The 26623-nt window shown below is 41.8% G+C and overlaps 1 long non-coding RNA gene across 1 annotated transcript; it reads right to left on the bottom strand.

Moving 5' to 3' along the window:
* Positions 1-663: 663 nt before the first annotated feature.
* On the bottom strand, positions 664-2848 carry LOC119004324. The gene is made up of 3 exons (XR_005070178.1): positions 2721-2848; positions 2166-2264; positions 664-2039 (listed from the first exon to the last, which is right to left on the bottom strand). It is a non-coding gene; the product is annotated as an uncharacterized LOC119004324 (long non-coding RNA).
* Positions 2849-26623: the final 23775 nt, after the last annotated feature.

The raw sequence follows: 26623 nt of genomic DNA, 5'->3' as shown, positions 1-26623 counted from the left end.
GGTCTCCTGCCAGCTCTGTTTGTGTCAGCCAGTAGGTAATAAAGCCCTGTGAGGGCACTGAGTTATTTCCAGAAAGTGTCCCTTTTGCATGGGGACATTGGAGAGAGGGGTTGTTAAGAGCTGCTGTGACAACAAGCTCAGTCAGTCCTCAGCACTCTGTGACATGAGGAGAAGGGTGTTTGATGAATTGGTCTGGGTCCTGGAGTCTCCAAGGCCTTGTTCCAGGGCTGCAGCGAGCTGCCAAGAAAGCACCTCTGGGGCTGTGGAAGTGTGGTAGTAATAGAAACAAAGTAGTGGGAGTCTGGGTCCATGCCCTAAACCATCTGGCAACAGCTGTGCTGGTATACCGCTCTCAGATGAGCCTCAGAAAAAAAAAGCTACTACAGTTAATTACTGAGGTGTTGCCTGGAAAGCAGTGGTGGGCCAGCACCTGATTCATCTCTACACAGCTTTTTAATTTGGCTGTTTGGCTCAACATCCAGTTGACTCTCTTTTTGTCACTCCTTTAAAAAGGGAAGGACTAAAAGCAACACTGACTTAAGTTTCTCTTGGTAATGTGTTACTGTGTTGCAGTCAGTATTAGGATATACCAATATAGATTATATAGAATCAGTTTAAAAGATTGAAAAACAATTTACAATATGTAAAGCAATAAGCCTGCAATATATTGCATGAAGTGTATATTTTATAATACAAATGTTGGACGACACTATGTCAGTGAACCAACAACAGTCCTGGACAAGAATATAGGAATGAACACCATGAATAATATAATCAGTCTTTGAACACCACCAACATCATCTACTGGGAAGAGGTCAAAGGTCATCAACCAGTGGACAACCAGACAAAGGTGGACACAGGGGTTACCATCTCCCCACCTGTGTATATGACACCTGTACCTCTGCCCATAGAGAAGAAGTATATAGTCTGAATCCATGAGCCTTTACATTTATAAGAATATCTTAATGAGCAAGCCTTGAGCACCTTGAGCTGTACATCTGAATCTGTAGCAAGATGGTTTTTAACCCTTTTACATTTCATGTGACAGAAATTGTCACTCCTAATTAGGATAATGCCTTGGACTGAAGAATTGCCATCCGCTCAATAAATCTCATAGTGGAGGTTTAGAGTACATTGTGAGGAGGCTGCCAATCATCCTGGATCCTCACAATCAATGTCGTAAGATTGAATATTTCAGCATGGTGCCTCATCCAAGGAAATCTGGAGTTTTCCAGAACCCTGTAGAACTCCAACAATTGGAGCTGCTGGTGAAGACTTTATAAGGCACCAACACATTACATTTTAATATGCTCCAACTGCACAGACTCCGTTACTCCTTCCACAACAGGGAAAGGGTTGAAACCTCAGGTTCATGTCCTGCCATGGTGGTGAAATCTTGAAGTCGCTGGTTAAACCCTGTGATCACTGATTTCCCCATCTTTACATAAATGTTCATGTTTGGGTAACAGATCATTTCAGTACATTGTTGCTTAAAAAGTCAAAACTTGACAACAAATTGTTTCATGTATGCATACATTTGTGACACAAGGTCATCTTTTCCTTGCAAGCTTTTTTTCCAACACGTTCAGATGAAGTGTTCTGCATGAACATGCCTAAAAGTGTGTGTTCACTGAACATTTCTGGTGAATGGTGAACTAACGATGTAAAAACTCATCAAATCTAGCACAGAGACCTTCCTATGACCAATATTCCCATATGGTGATAGCAGGTCAAATATGGTTTTGAAATAGCTCAGGAGCCACTCAAATTCAAGTGTCTACACATGGCCCCTGGGTCATAGTTTGGACCTCTAACATATACAACCATGTTGTCCTGCAACAGAAATGATCATACAGGCTTACAGAAATATTTTCATCCATGTTTTTGATCAAAAACAGATCGCTGAAAGCCAGTGTAGTCCAAGAGGATGATGAGATCGCTGATGGTTCCTGGACTATGCGATCTTGTCTTCAAGGACAATTCATCATCCAATAAAGAGAATCAAAGACCTTCTTTGGTGGTCAGAGAGATAATCCATCCTGAGTGATGAGCCAGAGGAGTTAGCAGCACCACACAGAGCAGAGAGAGAATTTCATTTATCTCAGAGATCAGATCAATGAACACTAAGCATGTGTGATGTCTCCCTCTGCCCTCCCCATGCTTACCAGCCAATGACACGATCAATTTGCCCTCTCGCTCTCCCTCACACCCTCAGCCACGGAAATCAATCTCAGAAGGCCACTCTCCTTGTCTTAACACCCTGCCTGCAGACAAGAGGCTGTTAAGGACTGAGACCGTGTGTGCGATTGCTACAGTTGTGAAGTCAGAGTTATATATCTATAATACAGTTTAATTCCAATAGAGCAGAGTTTGCACCGGCAGAGAATGACCATTTGGAGAAGAAAAAAAAAAAATCTTTCAATAAAGCACTGTTTAAACAGGGATCAATGAGAATTTTGATTTTGGCTTTGGAGGCGGTGCAGCCATTTATCCCCACTCTCTCTCCTTGATCTGTTCTGAATAAGTATAGATCTACCTCTACCACTTTTCAGATTGTGAAGCAAAGGACATGGATCATCAGAGGATGTAGTATGCCTTAAGAGAGCCAGTTTTAGGGCATTTGCAGAACATGTGATTATGAAAAAAAATGTTTGTATTACTGTAAATTTAAACTCTGAAAGTACACTGACTCCAAGATGATTAAGTGAAAACAACACTACCTCACAGACCCAGACGACAGCAGCTAGGCTGCTGGCTGCAGAGGCGCTGAAGGCTGGGTAACTGGAAAGACAGCCGCTGGTAGATGAAACAAGGTGGAGGCCACGCAGTACTCACAAAATCCTCTGGCAGCTGGTACAGACGGGACCAGGGCTTATCAGCAGGCGCTGATTGCCAATCTGCTGCAGGTGTGTGTGTGTGTGTGTGTGTGTGTGTGTGTGTGTGTGTGTGTGTGTGTGTGTGTGTGTGTGTGTGTGTGTGTGTGTGTGTGTGTGCGTGTGTGTGTGTGTGTGTCAGCAGCTCTGGTGAGGGAAGACTCCGCCCAGCCTCTCACTGCACCTCTGAAAGCACAAATCCAACACAGAAAAAAAATGACTGAATGTGACAAAACCATTAAAACCCTCACATCTCCAGCTGTGCATCAGTAGTCACAGGAAGGTGTAAACTCAGGAAAAAACTTTAGTTTGTTGGAACTAAAATAAAACACCAAAAAATGATACTTATTTTTTGTGCATAAACAATAAGAACAGAACCAACAAAAACTGTCCATTTATAAGAATTATGAATTGAGCTGCCACTGACTATGAGTGCAGTCACGTCTGTTAATTTGTTGACACCCACTTATCCTGCAGTCCTACGGGACTGTGCGTCTTCAGGTAAAGATCTGGATAAAGCCATATTCCCTCGACAATGCCCCACTCAATTTTCAGCTCCGCAGCCCAGTAAAACTGAGGAACAGCAGATCAGAAGATACCGTGCCAACAGGAGCCACAGCTGGATGAAGAGAATCAGTTAGTGTTAAAACACCCACCGCACAGGGACGAGCATTCAGCAAGAGAGTGATGGAACACAGCAGCAGCTCAGGTCGAAGTGCTAACAGCAACCTCATGGTTGGAGGCTTCTGTCATGGGATTACTCTGACAGTTCCTTTACTCTGTACTTCATCCACTGACATGATATATGAACTACTTTCCAGACAGGACATCCATAAGCAGATCTGAAGTGGAGCGGCCCGGTAGATCAGTTGGTAGAGCGTGTGTGTTATAGAACTGACAGTCTGCAGGAGATAGTGTCACAGGTTTCATGATGTAGTTTGACCTGAGTCGGCATCTGATTTAATCTGGTTAAAAAGTCAAAACTTGGTTACCAGAGACGCTTTGCGGTTACGCCCACAGACGGGGTTCACGTGTATCTGTGTTGTGAACTGTAGTCGAACTGGTTAAAAAATGCCACTGAGGTCAAAAGCGTGGCTCCATTTTAGCGAGATTGATGCTAAACGTGCGCGATGCAATATATGCAAAAAACTCATTGTTGCAACACAACTAATTTGATGAAGCACCTGACCATGCACAGAATCAGTTTAAGAGCAGAAAGTTGCTCAGCAGACCGCAGCCATCCACCTCTTAGCATTTAAGTGGACGTCACAGAGCCGGAGCGGCCTGATTCACAATCTCCACCACCTGACTCCAGTGTGTAATGCTAACTTAAGATATCAGTGTGTAGCTTTATTGTATGGCTATGTAGCTAGATAAATCAAAAGCTAACTAGAGATTGACAGTAACAGATAAAGCTTAGCTTGTAAAGATGTGCTCATCAGTTGGGTCGGCTGGTTAAACAGTTCACCTAACCTTCACTGTTATGTTAATGTTCTCCTCACAGTAGACACCATCAGCCAGGAGACATGTTGATTTTTCTGAAGAGAAACTGCGAAGTGAAAAAGGTCCTCAGTGATGTGTAATATTTTAAGATTGTTGAAAAGCGTTGAAAGGCCAAACTGAACTGGTGATTTTAAAATATTTGAAGTCGCATCTGAGAAGAAGAAGAGTCATATAGTGGAGTGAGAATAAAGGATTCAGAATATACTATAGGCTGACAGACTGGAGAGTGTTTGACTAAATGGGTTTGAAGTGGTTTCTGACTGACCTCCATTATGATAAGCTTTAAAGAACGCTGAATAGTTTGGAAAGTTTTTATGGGACTGAAATTGTAACATTACCTTAAAAGTAGACAAGATGTGGAATGTTTCAAAGTCTGAATGGTGTTTGTGGTTGAATGCATGAAAACATCCAAACAGTCCTACTGCACCAGTCCTAATTGAGCTGAACAGCCTGATGTTTGAATGAAGTCTGTATGAATACATCTGTGTGAGAATGTGGAAAGAGTTACGAATCAAAGAGTAATGATTATGAAAAATATCAAACAGGCCTGGTTGTTAGAGTTGCACAGTGAGCTGTCACTCATACTTTATTTGTGGTTTGCAAAGAAACTGACATGAACAAATGTGCATACATTTCACTTTACAGACTTTTAAGAGGACAGGGATTGAAACTCAACTTCCAGACTCACATTTTTTTTGAAAGTTTGAGCGGATCACGCAGTAGTGTTTTACAACTGCCAGCAACTGCCACCCTCGCGTTCTCGGTCTAAAACCAGACTGACTGATGTGCACAAGACAGAAATGCTATCAAACCATCAGACATTATCCTACAAAAATCTAAACTCATCATTTTTTTTAACTTGCATAAAGTTATGAGAACAACACTTCCATATTTTATCTTTTCACTGACCTTGGGTAAACAGATTTTTGCCGATAACACCATAACAAGTTAGATCCCACTGCGTTTTGTTTTTGTAAAGGACGAATGTGACGTGTGTGCCTGATGAGGTCACAGGTGCATGAATTCAGAACTATGTGACTCCTAAATTCAGATTTAATAGTTTCTAGCTTGCTAGCTAAAAATATACAACATCTGAAAAGGACAGCTTTGAAATTAAAGTTAATCATGTCCATCTCCACCACCCCTGAGCCAACTAAGATCACATCATGCACCGATCACTTGAGAGACCAGAACAATTCAAACTTTCAAAATGATGGAGTCACAATTTGTCACTTCAGTGGCTGAATTGCAAATTGTAATCCCTTACACATGTCTTTCCACAAAAAAAGTAGGCTATTGACGATACTGTGACTTGTTGTAAAGTAATGTATGTAATACAGCAGTTTATAATGAGTTACTTTCCAACACTAATAGCCGTATCCGTCTGACTGGGTTTGACTCAACCAATTATTTGTCGGAACAGCAGTAAAAGGTTAAATTGGAATTAATTTAATTAACCTCTTTAACAAGAGAATCAGCCATTGAGCTTGTTTATGTGTGCTGTTTCCTCACTGCGCTATGGACTGTTAAGGTTCTGCCTGATCTAAATTTAAACATCTCCACATTCATTAGAAAGAGTGAAACTATGAAGTGTCCTTGCCTCTCCTAACAGCAGACACCTATAATTGATCCACTGCAGAGCAAGAGTGTGATTTTTTCTTTTTCTTACTGTACGAGAGAAGGAAACACAGCAACACAGTGTAGAGACAGTCTGAATACATTTCGAATACACTATCCTACATCCCAATTAAGCTGTGAGCACTCAGCCACCGGAGGAACCGATATTGACCCGGTCCCCCATTAGCCACATAGAAAACTCCACCTAATGACAAACCACTGGCTCCCTGGCTGTGATCAATGAGCAGCCTCACTCAGTGTCTTGGTGATCGGTAAAATAAGGCTCATCGTTCCAGGACTCTGTTTAACTTTTATGGAAATACATATGGATCTTCACTGTATATGACAGAGCACGGATATGACATTACAAATATGTGACTGGTTGGTTCCGGTGATGTTCCTCGAGCACCCAGTGATTTCAGACTGTGCATAGAATACGTGCCTGAGACAGATGAGAGATTTTCTTCTTCATATTTACTAATCAAAAGCAATTATGTGAAAGACATTTACGAACGTATTTATTGATTAACCTTCTCACCACAGCGATACGAGACATAACACCGATTCAGTGTGTAATACTGCCACACACGTATCTGAACGCTTCCATTCACACAGCATCACCTTTAGATTTTCTTCACTATAACTGTGAAAAGATCACGATGAAGTAAATCTATCTAGTGAATCTGCACATAAAGAGAAATCCATAAATGTACTCCAGGTAACGCTGCGTTTCATATAGTCACGGCTGCTCCTTCTGCTGATGGAGAAGCCCAGCACAGAAGACTGAATAAAAGTGAATAAACATTAGCTCATCTGTGAACATGTGTGCCCGGTCACATCAGATTGTTTAAAGGTGTATATATCAACTGTGAAGTTAGTCTGGCGGCAGGAACGTCTCATGTATTTGTGTTACTCATCATGTACTGTTTATCTGCCCCAAACAGCAACATTACTTTACTTCACACGAGCTGTAAGCTAACCATAGAGAGCAACGGCACACAATGTAGGAGTCTGTGTCTGTGTGGTTAGATCCAGGACAACGCTTGGTGAATTCCAAGCGTACTCTGGTTCTCTCTCTTTTTCCCCCTCTCCTCTCTGTAACATTGTTCACGAGGTAAGACACATTTCCCCTCCAGCTCCAGTCAGCAGTCAACATTACAGAGCACTAAAACACTAGGAAATGGAGGTCAGGAGTGGCTCTTCCTCCCGCCCCGCTCTCCACTCAACACAGCAATCATGTTATTCTTCGATAGAAAGCCGTTTTATCTTCTTGGGGTAATGTCAGAATAAAGGTAGTGTTGTGAGCATGACTGAAGACAAAAGTCTCTTACTCGTTCACTGCCAGATGTTCCACTATGATCTCCAGCAAGCCTCTAACTCTGCCTGTCTGCTGTTTGGTTGAGCAGGTTGTGCTGCTGTTGCTGCTGGAGAGAAGCTAGATGAGAGCAGACTCACAAACTTAAAAGGTTTGAGGAGTTGAGAGAAACTGCATAGGAGGATATTTCTCTGTGGGCTCATCACTGCATGCAACCCCTTTCACATTACAAGTTATTATTTGATCAATTCTTAATGCAGAAATATTGATTTGAGCAGCTTTAAACACAAATAATTCACACTGTAGAAACACTTTACAGCAGACCTCGGCAGTAATGTTTTCCTAAACTTTTAATTGGTGCAATAAATAGCGTTCCAACTTTGTACAACTACAAGCCGAGGATGTGTGGGGAACTTTGTGAAAGTGACTCCTGTTTGCGGGGACTGCCTCTACAGTCAGGCTCTAACTGTTATTGATAGCCCTGTTGTGATTCTGCCTAAGACAGCACAGCTGTCGGTGCCCTTGCCCCAAGTAATCACATCAACTTGTAGGGATTAGGATACCTGTCTGACAGCAGGCAGAAAGGAGCGGGCAGGTACTTTACATATAAATGCACATTCACCCCTTGCATTAACAAAGACATAATTAGAATGTAGGGACATTGTGTAGATACCGACAGGCCGGCCTTCTGAGCAGTAAATAAGTGGACATAACAAGAGGACAACAAAACTGCCACTGAAAATGTATTTTATAGAGTCATGGCTGAATATTTAAGTGAGGATGAGGCAACAACTGTAAAAACTCACCTCTCCAGATTTCACAGTGAGATTTGAACTGTGTTTATCACTGGACAAAAGGTCTGTGGGTGTTTCAGTAATAGTCGTCAGATGGCACCCTCAGTCTGTCAGTGGATAAACGTGCACTTTTAGTGGACGTAACTATGACAGCTGGAGCTGACCCAGATTCGATGCAGGAAGTGTCTGTGGGCAAGATGCTGAACCCCAGTTTACTCTGGAGTCTCCTCCACCAGTGTGTGAGTGCATATGAATGGCTGACAGACGTTAAACAACAGTAGTGTCAATGCATAAAGTTTGCACAACAGTACGAGACGTGATCTCCTTTAAGGGGGCCACACCTGATTCCACCTACTCCCGATTTAAGCTGCGCAGCATGATAAAAACAAAGTGGAAAGCCACAAACAAAACAAATGAAGAGGAGTTATCCCTCAGGAAGTGAAACAAAAAAGAAGAAAGATGAAGAGGGGGGAAAAAAAACAAAAAAAACAAGACAATGGTAAGTTGAGTGGATAATAACAGTAGCTATCTATGATGCTAGTATAGCCTGAGCTGTGGTGGAGAGACACAGTCAATAATGTAAATATCACTTAATGTGTTTTGTTTATTTTGACGTTAATGTTAAAGGCGCTCTGCTGGCCGTGACTTTTGCATTAATGCATTTCAAATAGAGGTTAATAACAGGTTACTGTGTTATAAGTATCACTGTATTATATTTCCGTAGCATCATTGCTGAAGGTTCCAGCACCGGCAGCAAAAGAGGATATTCCAGATTCCACTGATTGATTATAACTGCATGTGTATGTACACCTCAAATAATATATGTAATATGCCTTGTGACATGTCATGACATGTTTCTTGTTTGGTCTTATCAGTTCCGTCACCAACAATAACCCTGCACAATGCAGGAACTGACGGCACAGTTTGATCCTGTCATGAACGAACATTCGAGGAGGATTCACAACAAAGAAACAAAGGTGCTCTACCTCAACAGCCAAATTCCAAACGAATGCATAGCACTTGGAAACAAAGTACTTGTCTAATGAGATGGTCAGAAGGGTGAAAGAAGCAAGGTACATCTCCATCATAATGTTCTGTACTCTTGACACAAGCCACACTGAACAACTTTATGTCGCCTCGAGAGACTGCGAGCCATCAGTCGGTGCATCCAGCTCTGAACAATGTTCAAGACACCACTGGAGAAGGTCGGTGTGACACACTCCTGGAAAATTCAACTTGAGCTTTGCAGACTGCCGCTGACATTCCTATGATAACAGAAGTAGCATAGAGATCAGCTCAACCATGTCCCAGGAGAGGCGTTCAGGACTAGCTCTTATTTCTATAGAGCACAATGTCCGAAGGTCTTTGGATCTGGAGGACACTGTGACAGCTTCTACACAAGCCAAGGTCTGTTAGCAGAATCGGTAGAATGCATGCTCAAAGGTTGTGGGATGGGCACTGATGGGCATAAGGTGTTTAGTTCCCTGAAATAACTTTTGAATCTTAAGAGACTGTATTTTTTTTTTTTTTTTTTACATTGTGTATATATATTTAATTTATTTAACATTTCCATCGTCCTGTATTTTTATTTTGAGGCAACTTAATTACTGTGAACACTGTTCAGATTTGTTATGTTTGAGTTCATGATTTGAGTTAAGAATTTTTAGCCACCATTTCACAATTTTTGTAATGATTTATGACATAATGATTATGAACGCTAGTTCTATGGGCCCCATCAGACTCTAGAATCGCACCTGGAGTGGTCAGTATGAGTAAGGAAGTGCTATACGGACTTTGCACCATTTGTAAATCGTACAAACTCAAGCATGGAAATGTGGAGCTCAGGTTTAAAAATATCAGAATTTACTTCATTCACTTTTACTTTAAAATCCATGATCTGTCAGGGTCCAGGAGTGGATATTACAGACATAAATGAATCTGTTTTTATTAATATGAATGTTTCTGGTTGGATTCTATAGAAATATCAGGCATGTAACTGTTAAAAATGTAAAGGGTGCCATACCAAGTTGAACAACTATGACAGGCTGATATCATGATGTTACTGCAGATCAATATTAGTCTTACCTCTGAATATACTGAGGTGACTCTAGCCATCCCACTTCTACAGACAGTGGAGGCAGCTGTGATGTGGTTGGCCTCAGTCAGCTCATTAAAAAGATTCATGTAGGAACAAGTGTTCCTCCAGAGCCGTTCTTCTATCACGTCCTGGGATAGAAACTTATTCCAGGTGCCCATAATTTGTAATTTAATTAACATTCATTAAAACAGTGCTGAATGAGCGGTGAACTTTCAACACACTCAAATGTGAGCGGAGAGATTTCCAGCGTGGCACATCTCTCACTGGACCGACCACCTGCAGGCTGTATTTACGAACTGTCTGACCCTTTGAGATCCATCTCAGTCTCTTAGCATCTCCATTGCTTGTCATTGTTGTCTGTTCTGCACTTGATACGCTAGTTCTGATAGGATATAGGCTGCTTCATTAGCTTCGTTTTAAACGGTGTCGCGTGCTTTCTGCATAATTTGTTTCACTAATGTATTCTGCTTCCACTTCTTTTGATTCTGGCTGACAGTGAATGTCTTGCTTGATTACATTCTTTGATTTGTGTAATTATTGTCATTAAGTGTAATCAGAGATATCCCACTGTAAAATGTGTGTGTGCATGTGTGTGTGTGTGTGTGTGTGTGTGTGTGTGTGTGTGTGTGTGTGTGTGTGTGTGTGTGTGTATCTCTAAGTGATTCACAAAGTAAAAGTTATACTTTAGAGGACTGAAGGCTGCAAATGCAACAAGACTGTTTGAGCTGGACTAAAAGAATAAAAGCCTGCTGTACGAATATTCTCAGTAACTTTCAGAACCTTAGTCAGATAGTATTAACTGAGTGTCAAAAGAAAAAAAAAACGAAATTATGCATTTTTCTTTATGCTTCAAAGGTAAAAAAAGAAAAAAAAACTGATCAAATGTTATTTGAAAAGGAAACAGTTATGAAATGATGAGTTTGTGTCAAAAACAGATTACAACAAAGACCAAAGAAGTCTGAGGCTGGAGCTTATTGTGCAGACACACAGGAAATATGTTATAAAACTTTTGTACACGTCAGACACTTCAGAATCAAATGTTTGATCAACATTTTTGTACACATGCATCCCTTCATATGGGTTTTACATGCATCTGTCTCTCTCTTTATTCTTTCTCTACAGGTGCATCTCCAGCACCTGTAGAGAAAAATGCTCCGAAATTGTCAGCTGACCGTCAGTCTCCCGGGTTCAAATAAATGAGGGTGTGCACAACTACAGTCCAAACACTTTGTGTGTGCGCTGAGTCGATAGCTAATAGAATTGGCCCTTCGGTTCCACAAATAAACAATGACAAATTAATTACCACAACTTAACTAAACTGTCAGGGAGAGCCAACGAGACGCGCAGAGTGGCTCAGAGCTTATCTCCTGTCAAATTACTCGCCTGCCATGTTCCTCATTACTGATCCCGCGCAGAGACGGACGCCTGAAACTGGTCTGCATTCTCTGTCTAATTGTCTCGTCAGATCGTTTCCACTGGCGCTGACAGAGAGGATACGTTTATTGTCTGTGGCTCAACGGATTGGCAAATCTGTGGAGAAAATGAAAAGCAGTGATTAAAATATTTCTAACTTTTTCAAAGTTAGAGTGTGAAGAGAGACACTCTGTGGTCATAAAGGAGTTATCTTGCGTCAGTGCATTTAAGTGTTGTCTGCCTTTACAACAGTTACTAAGCTAACTCTTAACAATCAATTGTCTGATTCGTTCTTTGACCTGTAAACGCCGGCCAAAGTGAGCAGCCCCACTTAAGCCTGCAGTTCCTCTATGTCCACATCTCGCCAGTCGGCATGCAGGTTTGTCGTGGCCACAACATGCTGCAGGATTTCATCTGTCAGAGTCGGGTGGCAACATAGTGAATGCATAGGTCCCGGGGTCAAACCGCTGGCTGCTGGGACATAGCGGAGCATCGCAGTGTTTGTTGGAGACCAAAATATTTGACCATTTTCTGCCACTGCTTCATCCATCTCCCTTCCTCACTCATCTTCAGATGAGTCTGAGCTGGACTCCAGCTGGTCTGTTTCTGCTTCTGAGGCCTCCTCCATGTCAGCATCAGAGTCCTCAGAGGAGGAGGAGGAGCCTCCTTGCACTCAGAGAGCATGATCATTTCCAGGGCCTCCTGGAACGTCTCCAAAATGACTCCTGCACTACTGCTCATACGTATAACCATGGCTGCATTGCATCTGTATGAGCAACCTGAGATAGAACAAAAGCAAAGTCCAATTTATTGAATGAACTTATAACACAGAGTGTGGCCACACACACACACACATGAAGACCACTGGAGCCATTTCACAGCAGTTAGAGGTCCCAGGATCAATTGTTCAATGACTGTAAGTGTAAAGTTCACGGCACAGTTGTGTCACTGCCACCATCAAACTATCACCTGCTGAATAATGAAGGAGGAGGATTAAAAAATCATCAGCAGAAGATTGGCTCTTGGGTTCAGCTGGGTGTTCAACAGGACAATTATCCAAAAACGCATCAGAAGGTGGACCTCTTAAAGTCCTGACCTGTGCTGAAGACACATGTCTGTGCCAGGACGACAACAAATATAGATGAACTTCATTGATTCTGTCAAGAGGAGCAGTTCAAAATGAATCCAGAGAATGACCAGAAGCTTGTGGATGGAGATTTTTGATATAATGAATCAGTTGAGCTGTAGGAATCACTGGGACTGAAGACTGACATGATGAACATGTTTTGCATCACTGAAGCTCAACTTTTTGCAAATCATTAAATCAATAACGTTTTTTCACTGCTCAAAGTAAGATGTTGCTTGAACATGAACAGATCTCCGCCTGTGTTGTCATTTTTGTGCCGACAACAACTGATGTTTCTCAATCTGAGGCTGCTGAAAATGCACAACCTGAACATAATGTTCCAGAGAGGAACAACAAATGACGAAGATAAGCTGTAATGAGTCTGGCACTTCACTAACTGCTGTTTCACCAAAGAACATACATTAGCCTACTTACTCAAACTGCTGCGCTGTGACTCATTAAAACGTCAACTTTGCATTTTCATGGAAACAAATGTTGGGGCGCGCAACATTGATTTAGTTTTTCAAACTTTGTTTATTATAATAACTCAACAACACTCATCAACAAGTCAGCAATATCCGGCTCCTTAATTGTGAGATAAGCTTTTAAACAATTAGTGTTATTACAAGACTAATGCACAGGAGGGGCACTGAGCTGAACAGATGAAGGGAGTGTCGAGGCAGAGACACAACACGCGTGTGTGTGTGTGTGTGTGTGTGTGTGTGTGTGTGTGTGTGTGTGTGTGTGTGTGTGTTTGCACTTGACAGTCCAATCATTTGGTTCTCTTTGAACCTGGTCAGTGTAACGGCTCTGAGGTCTTCTGTCAGTCAGGCTCCTATCTGAATCAAAGGGCACAGTCTGTATCACCGGTTTGTCGTGTGAACACCAGAATCCTCACAGTGCTTCTCTGTCTGTCCAGCATTAACTCTTGAACTGCTAAATGTTGGGTGGTCAGCCACAGGGATCCACGCACACAGGAAATGTTCAGAAAGGTTTTCACAGCGACGACATTCATTCAACATGCGACGTTTCCCTGCTGATGTTCACCAGGGAGGTTTCAGCATGCCACCCTCTTTGTCCACATTCCAATTTCCTTACAGATTTAGCAAACAAGATGGAACTTGCTAATTGTCGAGCTTTAGCTGTCTTTAAGCTAGGCTAATGAGGTCCCGACTCGAGGTGTGTATTTAACACAAAGGCACAGAATTAGTATTGATCTTCCTATCCCACTTAAACAGAGAGTAAAACATTCCAGTTTGAAATGCAACTTGTCAAAATGTTGAACTGGTCCTTGATGTCCTGCTGCTGGTAGGACTCCAGCTGACGCGGCGCAGGACAGCGCATGTCAGTCCCATTAGGTGCTACGGCGACATCATGTTTTAATCATATCAATTTGAGCCGCAGATCCGAAATGCCAAGATCAATAGACACAGCAGGGGATACAGCGGTGAGCCCGCTGACATGCCATTCCACTCAAATTGCATCAGCGCTCTACGGCTGATAGAGTTTAATTCCCTCTCTGCTGTAAGAGGAGATATAATCAAGGCAAGTGGTGGCGGTGAAATTAGAATATAATTCATGCATATGAGAGTTGTTCCCAGCCTTCCTGCCTGTCAGATTGCATACACCTTAACACTGCTGCTGTGAATAAATAAGTGAGGGGCCTCTCTAACGGCCTTGACTGCAATCAGCGACTTGTCTTCTGCGTGTCACAGATGACTCAGAGCTTAATACAGGCAGAGAGAACACAAAGGGACTCACTCTTTCATCAGCACCAGGTTCTGATCAGTCCTTTCAGGAAGTCAAATCATCTGTGAGCCGTGTGTTAGCAGCATATGTCGGGTGCCTCAGCTGATGTCTGTGTAGATGGTGTATTGGTTTGTCACAAGGAAAAAATATACTGCTCAAACTGTCAGGAGACAATTTTGCGTTTTCAGTTCTTTTTTTTTTTTACTTGGTTAGGGTTTATTGACTGATACATAACCAGTTAGCTTAGGCTGTATTTAAAAATACCCCAGAAATAACATCACAAAACTATCAGTGTAGACAGTGGTAGTCCTGTTGGTGTGGTTATCTATTTATTTATTTATTTATTTTCATATTGTCTTAAAATGTTTCCATAAAAAGTAAAAAAAAAAAAAAATTAAAAAGTCACCACACCTTCAAGGCCATCAATAGAACTGTGCCTGTCTACCTCCAAACACTGGACAGCAGAGTGACCCACCATCTTCAGCAAAAGACTCCAGACTCACTTGTTCAAGACTTCACCTTGACCCTGCATAGCATGACTTTATCAGTGATGATATGTTGTGGTTTCTCTTTTGTGACATATGTTCATATCGTCAGCTAAATGCCCTAAATGTAAAAAAGTAATCTATTTTAGTGTTTGTTGCAGTTGGTTGGTTTCCCTCCTCCTGTTAGTCATTGCCAACAGGACAAGCTAAAACTGCAGTCAAGAGTGTACCAAGCTGAGCAAACTAGTGTTTCCTTGGTCTGATGAATAAGTAATCAGTTGGGGGAATATGTGGCGGAAAATGTAAATATCAGCTCCTCTCTTTAAACAGCTTATATATCTTAATGATGTGCGTTGAAAAGAGTCAGTGTAACGCTGCTGCCGTTAACACTATGGAAGGTGTGCTTCTTCACTGCTACTCACTATGGATTTCATTTCAACTCAGACAGAGAACTCTAAATATATATTGATGGTGTGTGTGTCTGTATGTGTGTGTGCGTGTGACACTTATTTAACAGTAGGCAGTTTAGAGGTCTTTGAGGGAAAATGAGTACCATGGGGCTTTAATGGATTCATTTCCTCTCTCTCCGCCTGTTCCTCGCCCTCCCTCCTTCCCTGTCTCCATCGCTCTCATCTCTTTCTCACATTCACCTTTTAGTTGTCCAACAATGACAAAAACTCCACAACTGGTCCAATTAAACATCTGCATCATTTATCAAAATCCTCAGTCTGTAATAAAAGACAAAAATCAGAGCTCGATGAAGCGAGCCTTCCACACATTTCCTCACAGAGGCTTGACTGTTGCTTTATTCATATTCATGCCTGTATGCCCCAGGCAAATGTGTTTTTCAGTCCATTGCTGTGAAACTGTATGACTTAGTGTCTTTCTGTACAAAAGCTCTTGAGACCTGTGAGGTAAAGCTCAGAGGACTGGGAGTTCCATGGTCTCTGGGTGGATCAGAACACCCTCATTACTCTGACTTTTCTCTGTGAGGCAGAACCTGCCTGTCACACGTGGTGCCACACTGGTCGTTGTTTCTCATAGTTCAGGATCTGTCCCCGCTTCACTTCCTCCTTCTGACATGTAGTGTGTTTGTCCCATCCGCCTGCTGTTGATTGTCTTTGGCATTCTCGCAATTCGCTGCAGGATTTAACTTCAGTGTGTTCACAGTGCAGCTCCACTATATCTAACAAGGCACGGCACCCTCTCAAACTTCATTCCATGTCAGTTACATCATACCATTTTGTATGGCAGATTATGAATCCACCCATGTAAAGGGGGCACCTTTTCAAAAACAGGGTTTTCAGTGTGTCAAAAAATGAAACCAAAGATAACTGGGGCCATGTACAGTGTACATGATACAAAGTAGTTTTTGTTTCCTTCTCGGCTGTTCTTTTTCGAGTTAGCCGCTAACTGCTGCTAGCTTCTTTTTGTATCCCCAAGTGCCGGTTAACACACTTCACAGCTCTGTTCTGTCCTGCAGGCTGTCCAGGTCATATGGTTTGGTTCTGTCTCTACCACCGCTGCAGGGTGAGAGGTGGAACAACAACGCAACCCATCTGCCTTCATCCCTTACATCCAGGATGGTGAAGCAGAACAGAGGTGCAGCAGTCCCACCTTGATCAGGCTGTGTAAAAGGGGCGACAGACAGAGCATACAGTACATCGTAGTTGTAGTCTACTGTATATTAACATTACACTGATTTAATTATTGAAGTATTCAGCAACAAAAAAACTTTGTGTGTGTTCTCTTAAAATAATATCTGCGCAGATGTGAAGCTGATGGTCTATTTATTTTCTCTGTGTTTGACTATTATTGTTTTCAACTTATTGATTTAGTTTAAGTGGAGCATGTCTGCTCAACTGATTTATACAGCAACAAACTGAGAACTGAAGTAAAATGAAGGTTGATCCATGAACAGTAATCACAGATTGCCTGTGATACTACAGACTCTTGATATGACCACCCAGTGCAGAGACTACATCCCAGAAAGCTTTAAAAATTGTGTTTATCATGTTAAACACATACACTTAAATCAAAGGGGAACATCTGGGCTCGAAGTGACACTAATTAACAGTATTAAACTTCTCTGCTATCAAAAAGACTTGGCAGGAGAGGAGGGAGACACAGTGTAAGGCAACTTGACTGCTCTAAACATCACTTGATGGTGAGCCTGTCTGAGCCACCACCATGGTCTGGATTGGACACATGTTTTAGCCCTATCAGAGACAGGTTCCGTATGGCCTTACTTTACTCTTGTACTGAAATTGTTGCTGGACAACCATCAAATCACTTGAAGAAATCACAGGAAGTACAACCAGCTGGTCCAGGACCTGTCACCAAGACAGTCACTTAAAGACTTATTAATATACATATTTTAGAATGAGTCAAAGACACTTTAACAATGACATCAGGTGCTATTCTGCTCTGAGATGAGTCCACTGAGCTGTAAGACTGCAGTGGACCCTGACTGTACAGCGAGAAAACACAAGACATGAGAGCCAGCAGGGTTTTGTACTCACAGACAAACCTGCTTCAACCAGTACATCCTGTGTGTATACAGTAACCTGGCAGCCGGTGATGTGCAGTACTGTACATTTTTGTACAACTACCATACAGAGGCACCACCACATGTCAAACACACACCACTGAATGTGTCTGTGACCTTTAAAGAAGACCATGCTCATGTACTTTGGGCTAAAGAGAGAGCTGGGGAAAATGAAAGGCCATTCGGTATCATGTAGCTCGGGTTCCATCAGACTGAAAGTGCAATACAAAAGAATTGAATTCCCTATTCTCAGATGAGCCATGATGGCTCCTGTAATTTGAAAAGCAGAGAAGCAATTACTTTAGATTCAGCACAGTGCTGCACGCCTGCTGCTGACAGCCTATAGGTGCTGCTGAAGTCCGGCCTGCCTGAGCCAGCCTCTCTCTGTGAACACTGCAGATCCTGTCTCAGACAGACTACCTACCACCATGAACTACAAGACTAATACATATCTTCACATGTTGTAAGAATGTTGTGTGTTTACATAGGAATGTGTATTCAGTGTATTCAATAGACAGGTGCTCATCTTAGCACTCTGAACCACACTGCATGATTCAGTCGTGGCTTCCTGCTGCTCACTTCTTTACTCGCCACAGATTTTAACCATTTTGACCAGATTCTTATTTTCTTTACGGTCCAAGATGGAAAGGGCTTCAGCTCAAAACAAATAGGTGATGTCACATACAGTGTGCTTTGTATGTTCCACCATGATTGCATCGCTAAAAAGAGTTGTTGAAATTACCTTACAGCTGCACTAATCAATATTTTTCTTGGACAAAAGGTGAAAGATGTCACTCATAAAGGGCTTTTAACACTGCACTTCGCCCCGGGGCTCAAATCATTAAGGCCCACAAGCACTGAAAGTGATAATTGATCTGCCTCAACTGAAGCAGGTTGTTTAATGTTCCCGTGGCCCACTGCGGCCATCAGACTCTAAAATGCCAACACCACAGAATTAGCAGAATTTGTGGGAAAAGTCGCTATTTATGCGTATTTTTCTAGTACCCATATTCACACAAAGATCTCCCAACACATGCATACATGTGTAACCTCAGTGTTACAGACCAGGATAAGTTTTTACAAAAGCTGAATTCTGTCATTACTGATGAGTGATTTCACAGCAGTGTGTCCTCACAGGACACAGCAGCATCTCTCTGTGTCCCTCTTGATTTCTCTCATGTGTTTTGTCCTTTCAGCTCCGTCCAAACACCGCGGCTGCAAACACGCAGATACGGTCAGTGGGTCCTCATTCCAAACCACAAGGCAGAATGAATCAAACACCAAGGCAGTTTGATGCTTTTGATGAGTCTTTGCACATTTAAAACATCAGACGCTTTCAGTGCGTTCGGCCCTTGTGAACGTTATTAGTCCCAGGCTAAGAAAGCTTTCGCACCGACACAATCCTGGAATATTTCAAAGCGGGCAAAACCCATTTTAGGCCCAGGACTTGCTGGCCATGCTCTGGAGTTTGTGGGATTCTCCTGCTAAAAACCGTCTGAACAGGGGGCTGAAAGGAGCAGGTATGAAATATGGCTCAAACAAACAGAGCAGTCAAACATCACTGTACAGTGTTGCTCCATGTTTGACTGGGTGTTTAATCCAGGGCTGGTGAATTGTATCGTCCTGGGCTAATGTTAACCCTAGGCTGACTATATGTAGTGTGAAAATCCTCAATTACAAAGCCCACAGAACAATTTTCAATTGTGTAGTTCTACTCTGGAACGTATAAGTATCTTTTAGCACATTGTTTTGGTTTTTACAACCCATTTCTTCAATGTTCAGTTCAAGCAAAACCACTCTCATTAAACCCAATCCAGTCCACATGTGGCTGAGTAGGTTTGGTACAGGACCTTAAAAAATTGAGTTTGAGTCTCGTTTGTACAGACATAGTTAGCAGAAGTTAGCAAGTAGCTGTCTAACACAACAGGTGGTGAGTTGGTGGAGGATATATTGGGGTTCCAGTGGAAACATGACCCCAAATCAATTCTGATATTATCAATGTGAAAACAGGCAACTACGCTGTAGCTCTAAGTGAAATTTTGCCCCAAAGAGGCCAAAAAATAAAACTTAAATATACAGCGAGCATTTCACATTGCTCATTACAGCATGTCTCCAAAATTATTATCTTTAATTATTATCTATAATGTGCAGCCTGGGGTGTATTTTCATCAAAGCTCAGCTATAAATAAAATAGTATGGAAGCTATATTTTATTTTCTGTCCTTGTTTAACTGATTTGAAGCCAGCGAGAGCCATAAATCTAATGGCTTTGGCATCAATATTGCTATGAATGAGTCCAGTATCTAGAATTCAGTAGCTGTCCTTCCTGCGAGTCACTGTGCCTTTTTCTTCCTTGCTTAATTTCAGATTAATTCAATATGCCACTTTAATAAAGTCCTCACCCATCTTGCATCCGAAGGTGTAAAACACTATGATTTATTCACCACTCTGCTGTACTGCCAGCATTAAATAGCTTGTGGGTTAATTGTTAAGGCGTACTGAGGGTCCCTGGGAAAGGATCAATCATACACAGCTGTAATAATGACTTTCTAATGGTTCATTGAGGCTGCCTTCGTGCCCTGCAGAGTCCGCCTTTATTCACACATCATGGCCAACAACTTTTTATGTCCTTCCTCCAGATGAAGGGCGTATCAACTTCAGCAGCTCAGCGCCTGTGTTATAAATCAGCTCATTTAACATGGAAGGCTTCAGAAGTTCAGAGTGCAGAATCACTCAACTTGGATGCACTTGTAGGCATTGGCTTTAGGGAGACTGTAGTGTGTAAGGGGGGCCTCCGCTGCAATCATATGGTGCTGTGTGTTTTTCTATGTATTATTAATGATCTGGGGTGCTAGTTTGTTATTCATGGGAAGTGAGCCCTGAGGAGTGTGCAGGGGAGTGAGCCCTGGTGGGAGGCAGAGAATGATAGTGTAAGGTAGCAGAGAGCATTTGTAAAACCAGTCAACCAAGGACGGCGCGAAACTTTATAGTCTCTAAAGATTTTCAAAATGAGAGAGATGAGATCTGTTTCTTTATGTGTGGAGCCTGCAGAAGTAAGAGCTACAGAAGCTGATGCTGGGAAGCTGAACAGAACTTACTCTCACATGTGCTTTAACAAGGTTACATATTCCACATGGCATGCCAATATGCAGCTATAAAACCCACAGACACCTGTACCTGTCTGTGCAGCCCACCCTCACTTTCAGCCCGGTTTGTACACTCAGGATATTTGTCTGAGACCACAGCGGTACTGAGCCTGGATGGATGTGATGGGAGGAATGCCAGTGGTGCATCAGGTGTGACTGAGCAGACAGAGCTCTCTCACACACACATGCACACATTTCAGTGTGTGATATTACACTTATTATTATTATTATCATTATTATCATTATTATTATTATTATTATTATTATTATTATTATTATTATTATTGTACTAATCTTGTTACACTTGAATGCTTTTGTAACATTGTCGTAAAATAACATGTTACATATGTACTGCGATAATGTTTGACTATGCCCTGAGATGAGATCAGTAATCCCTACAGAGCAAACATACATCGAAGACCGATCAAGTAAGAAAGCCAACTCACCAGGTGTGATGTTGGCAGCTGCAAGAAAATATGTCCCACAAGCAACTGTTGACAAGCTCATCAGTTTCATTTGAAAGTCCACAGCCAGTCACAGTGGTAGAACAGCCAGCGTTCATGAGTCACCCATGTCCAGACCCACCATCCACACCAGACGCTGCTGGTCACATGAGTAAGACTGATTGTACAATACGACCACTGATTGTTGGTCAGCTCATCAGTTCAGCAGTTACCGTGGTGTCACATGCCATTGGTATAAAGGAAGAGAGATCCTGGGATCCTTGTTTTTTGAGGGCATGAAAGACACCTACAAGAGACTTTCCCAGGCAACCTTTGCAAAATTCCAGGGTACTTGGAACAAAACTTGGCAATCTCATTTGGCTAATGAAGTCATAGAGGACAAGTGTCTGCAACATGGTGGAATTCAACCCACTTTGTCACTGAAACGATAGCATGCATTTTCAATGAGAAGAGGCAAGATGCCATCAGGAGTGTGTGAGGGGAGGTCAAGATGAAAATGTGAGTAAAATGAGGTACCTACCGTGTGTGCAGGGAGTACTGTATCACTGGTGAAAGCTTCTAACATGCTGCTGGTAATTCACCAGCGACTATCCAATCTAACCAGGCTGGGTGCTTCAATCAAGATCACCAGAGCCCTGCCAACCGGCCTGCAGAAGCGTTCTGGACAGATGATGGAGGATCCAGATTAGCTGTGGCTGCAGTCATCTTACCCAAGTCCAAGACCTCCTGGACTGACAGAGCAGGTGTAACAGAGGCTGGTGAGGTAAGAATCTGTCAAAGGTGTGTGTGTGTGTTGATATGTGTGCACACATGTGTGATGCTAGGGCATTAACATCAAGCCTAAAAGGTACTCATTGGTGAGCTCCCCAAATTCTCAAGCATCCTCATGCTTGATTAAGCAGATTTAAGTGTGTGTGGGTTCAGGAAAATTCACTGAAATTGAACAGAATTTGCCAAAGCACCAAGATGTCGTTTCACGTGCGTAAAGGCTCTAACTGCAACGACAGAGCATGAGAGTGAGCATCAGCAAAGAGAGTCACCTGATGATGGCGATTTCTTCTCCAGAAAGTCACAGTTGAGCTTGACAGTTATTTTGCTCGTGCCACAGACAGCACAGAGCTGCTTCAGTCCTTCCCAGACATTAAGAAGCTCTGCCTCAAGCTGAACACAGCCCTGCCTGCTGCTGCTGCTGCTGCATGTGCAGGGTTTTGTAGCTGTGCTGGTTTACTCTTAACTTCAAATCAAAACTCTGCTGGCTTTGAAAATAAGCTAATAAAATAAAAAAAAATAAAAAAAAATGTTTGTGGACTGTGCAACATTTTGTTTGTACTGTTCTACGCAGGTTTGAAAAAAAAAAAATATATATATTGGTATTCTGAAGTCATTCCATGGGGGTCGTAGCACTAAAAAAGAATGATCCACTATTTTACAGCAGTGTCTTTCACAATGTCAGCTCATGGAAAAAAGTGTTTTGGGCCCATGTGATTACACAGTTTGGCCGGGGTCCACTCGCTGCGCTCCGGACCTGCTGACCAATCACATTCTGACTTCCTGACTGTGTGGCAGCTCTAAACAGCATGTGATTGGTCCTTCTCTGATGTGTATGTTGCCATGTCTCTGAGCGAAGTCCAAAATTCATATTGGGCTGTTTGATCCAAGACAGGTGTTTGAGACTCGAGTTGGATGATTTTACAGTCCTGCGATGTGAGTGAGTCCCACTGGGATACATCAATAATATGAAATTCATGATATACATTCCTTGTAGTTTCTGTTTGACTGCATGTACATCTTTCAAACTCAGTCATTCTCCTCTTGCATGAGGTTAAACTTGCCCACATCACTTCACTAATTAGCTGTATACAACTGTTAAATTGCATCATTTATCGTACATCTCCTCGCATCCCTGTGGTAGATCTGAGGTCCACAGCCTGAGACCTGGTTATGAGAAGGAAAAGCCGTGTTTGGACATGACTGGCTAATTACAGAATGTTGATTAGATGCTCCAGAGATTTAGATGCATTGTTAGGCAGATAATTGCTTGCAATATCTCCCTGAGAGACAGAAGTGAATGAAAGGATGAAAGAATCCCTTTTTGATGAGTTTAAAAGTCTGTTGGTGAAATTTGTTTGCACATTAGAACTGTTCCACTGCATCAGTTTATCTCCTGTCGTTGTTGTGGTTTTGTCAATGAGCAAGGATTCTGATTCGGAAGTCATTGGGTCATTAAAATGAAAATCTAGTGGCATTCTACATGTTAAAGTATGACATAATTTGTACAAGGCTGTAGTGTGTAAGGGGGGCCTCCGCTGCAATCATATGGTGCTGTGTGTTTTTCTATGTATTATTAATGATCTGGGGTGCTAGTTTGTTATTCATGGGAAGTGAGCCCTGAGGAGTGTGCAGGGGAGTGAGCCCTGGTGGGAGGCAGAGAATGATAGTGTAAGGTAGCAGAGAGCATTTGTAAAACCAGTCAACCAAGGACGGCGCGAAACTTTATAGTCTCTAAAGATTTTCAAAATGAGAGAGATGAGATCTGTTTCTTTATGTGTGGAGCCTGCAGAAGTAAGAGCTACAGAAGCTGATGCTGGGAAGCTGAACAGAACTTACTCTCACATGTGCTTTAACAAGGTTACATATTCCACATGGCATGCCAATATGCAGCTATAAAACCCACAGACACCTGTACCTGTCTGTGCAGCCCACCCTCACTTTCAGCCCGGTTTGTACACTCAGGATATTTGTCTGAGTCCACAGCGGTTCTGAGCCTGGATGGATGTGATGGGAGGAATGCCAGTGGTGCATCAGGTGTGACTGAGCAGACAGAGCTCTCTCACACACACATGCACACATTTCAGTGTGTGATTACACTTATTATTATTATTATCATTATTATTATTATTATTATTGTACTAATCTTGTTACACTTGAATGCTTTTGTAACATTGTCGTAAAATAACATGTTACATATGTACTGCGATAATGTTTGACTATGCCCTGAGATGAGATCAGTAATCCCTACAGAGCAAACATACTGGCATTTTGTCCTGAGAGCCTGATTTGAGTGATTATTTTTGTTCGAGCTCTACATATTTTGTTTGTTACCTACCCTAATAGAAAAAAAAAACATTAGAATATAGTAAATGCTAGCATACTTAAGTATAGTTGTAGCCAGCCTAATCATACTTCAAGTATGTAAATGATTAGTTAACTTTAAATTCACTAGTTTGTACATGCTTGATTAGTTAACTGAAAGTGGACCTTAGAGTCTTATATAAAATACTGTCATTATGGTAATAATACACCATTAATATCTGTTATCTCTAATGTTATTATCAGTAATAGTGTGATCAGATAAACTACTAGTTTATCTCAATTATTGAAAAAGGAAGTTAATCATAAATATACTTTATTATTACTTTGCTGTACTATTTTGTACATTACTTCAGCTTACAGTATTGTAACTATTGTGCACACTGTACAATATATAATAAAGACATAGTTAATAAAGTTGGCATGGTTGGTTCCTTCACAGTTTCCACAGGAAGGGGAGGTGAGACGAACAGGCTTAAGTAAACTAGCTGGCCTGCACAGAATATGAAAACACCTGTACCTGTACGTGAAGCAATAATAATATTATTAATAACAACAACAACAACATTGATAATAATAAGAAGATTTTGGTTTTATGATGTGCCATTCAAGACAACCAAGGACACTCTGAATGAGGGAAAACACAGAAAAAAGAATGACACTTAAAAATAATTATCAGAAAAAAATGTTAATCTTAAACTTGTTAAACTTTGCTACATGGCTCCTATGTATATTTAGCTTTTAGCTTCACAGCACATTTATCTTGATGTTGTCATGTTGAGCGATGTAGTAGCTTATTATAGAATACAGTTCTGTTTGGCTGTGATCTTCCCCCTTAACGTTGGAATCAGGAAAAAAAAAAAAAGGTTTCTGTTCTTTTCTCTTGTTATATTGTAATATTATCTTTTAATAAGTGCATGTGCAGTTTTAACACAGTGTAAAATCAATGGGTACATCTATAAAAATCAATTCATGACTTTGTGACTTTTTCTTAGCTAAATAATTTTAATTTATTCAAGCGGCAGCATCAAAATAATGTCCCTTCTGAAAATGAACCAGCACTACAGAGTTAACTGAGTCTGACACAAACTTTCTGATAATCCTGCCTTTTCTCTCCCTCTGCTGCACACACAAAACACACTTCAGAGATTCTTAAACATTCAACAGTCACCCATCCACGAATAAGCACAAACTAAGATCCACAGCGCTGCTGCAGTGTTGGATCCAAGCTAATTGTCTCCTTGCACAAAATGCTAAGCCTACACAAGTCAGCCGTGAAGAGGTCTTGTATCATAAATCAGATGAAGTGGGACGCATTATGTCCCTTGGCTTTGGCCCTAAATGAACTGTACCGGCATTTAACTCAAAGAAACAAATGTCTTGTAATAAGTAAGACCAATGACATTACTCCTCCTAGTTTCCTTCATGCTCCATTGGAGCGTACTGCATGCTGTCGGTGCAGCTCGGTCTGGCTGTTCCTTGAACTATCCACCTGCAGGTAATTATCTCATTTCTGCATATTCAACATATCGTCATATTTCTCATCAAGGGAATAGTCCATTAAACTGTCCCCTTTATTTCCCCTCCCGGAATGACAGCATTTTCTTTTGTGATTCTGCTCATATAAATCAATGGGAGTGTCGCATACAATAGGCTTCACTTGAGGGATCACTGTACTGCTTCCATTACCATGAGGGCTGACTGATAAGGGATGAAAGGCATCAGTCTGCTGTTATAGTCCTGGCTTGGCTTATAGTTGATGTACGTACTGGGAGATAAAAGGAGGTATAAAAGAAAAGTTAGTCGTAGCTCCTTAGAGTGTTAGATGTCCCTCTGTTGGTCTCTGTTATCTATGCTCAGTGTTAGATACGTACACAGGCAGAGTCCTCTGTCCATACTGTTGATTTCACTAGTGTTAATTTTCTGAAAGCTCATGGATTCATAAGAAACAGAGCAGTGCCGCTGGAAATCATGGAGGTGGTGTAGCCAAAAGTTAATGCAAGATGATAAGAATCCAAGTTTGAACAATAACACATCTGAATGTCTTTGAATCTGAACGGCTTCAGCTGTCTACAACACTTGACTGTGTTGTCCTCTGTGTGCATTATCATGACCGTCGCCACCATGTTCTTTGTTGTCAGGAACTATCGTCTCTGAGCTGCCCTCTCCTGGATTCCTCTCCTCTCCTTGACGCATAAAAATATACAAGATCTCCTACATCATGCTCCGTGAACATGGTGCTTTGAGGTTAATAATTAGATCGTCATCCAAAGACTGTGTCAAGGTACAGAGAGTATGTTTGTGAGGCAGAAACAAGCTTTATGTCATGTGGAACCAGCTTTGGAGTGCTCGCTCTGGATTATGAACCATGTAATTATGTCCACAGGGAAGGAATCCTGCGCT

This window comes from Acanthopagrus latus, chromosome 16, assembly GCF_904848185.1.
Source record: "Acanthopagrus latus isolate v.2019 chromosome 16, fAcaLat1.1, whole genome shotgun sequence".
NCBI classification, from domain to species: Eukaryota; Metazoa; Chordata; class Actinopteri; order Spariformes; family Sparidae; genus Acanthopagrus; species Acanthopagrus latus.
This window is presented reverse-complemented; position numbering and strand designations above follow the sequence as displayed.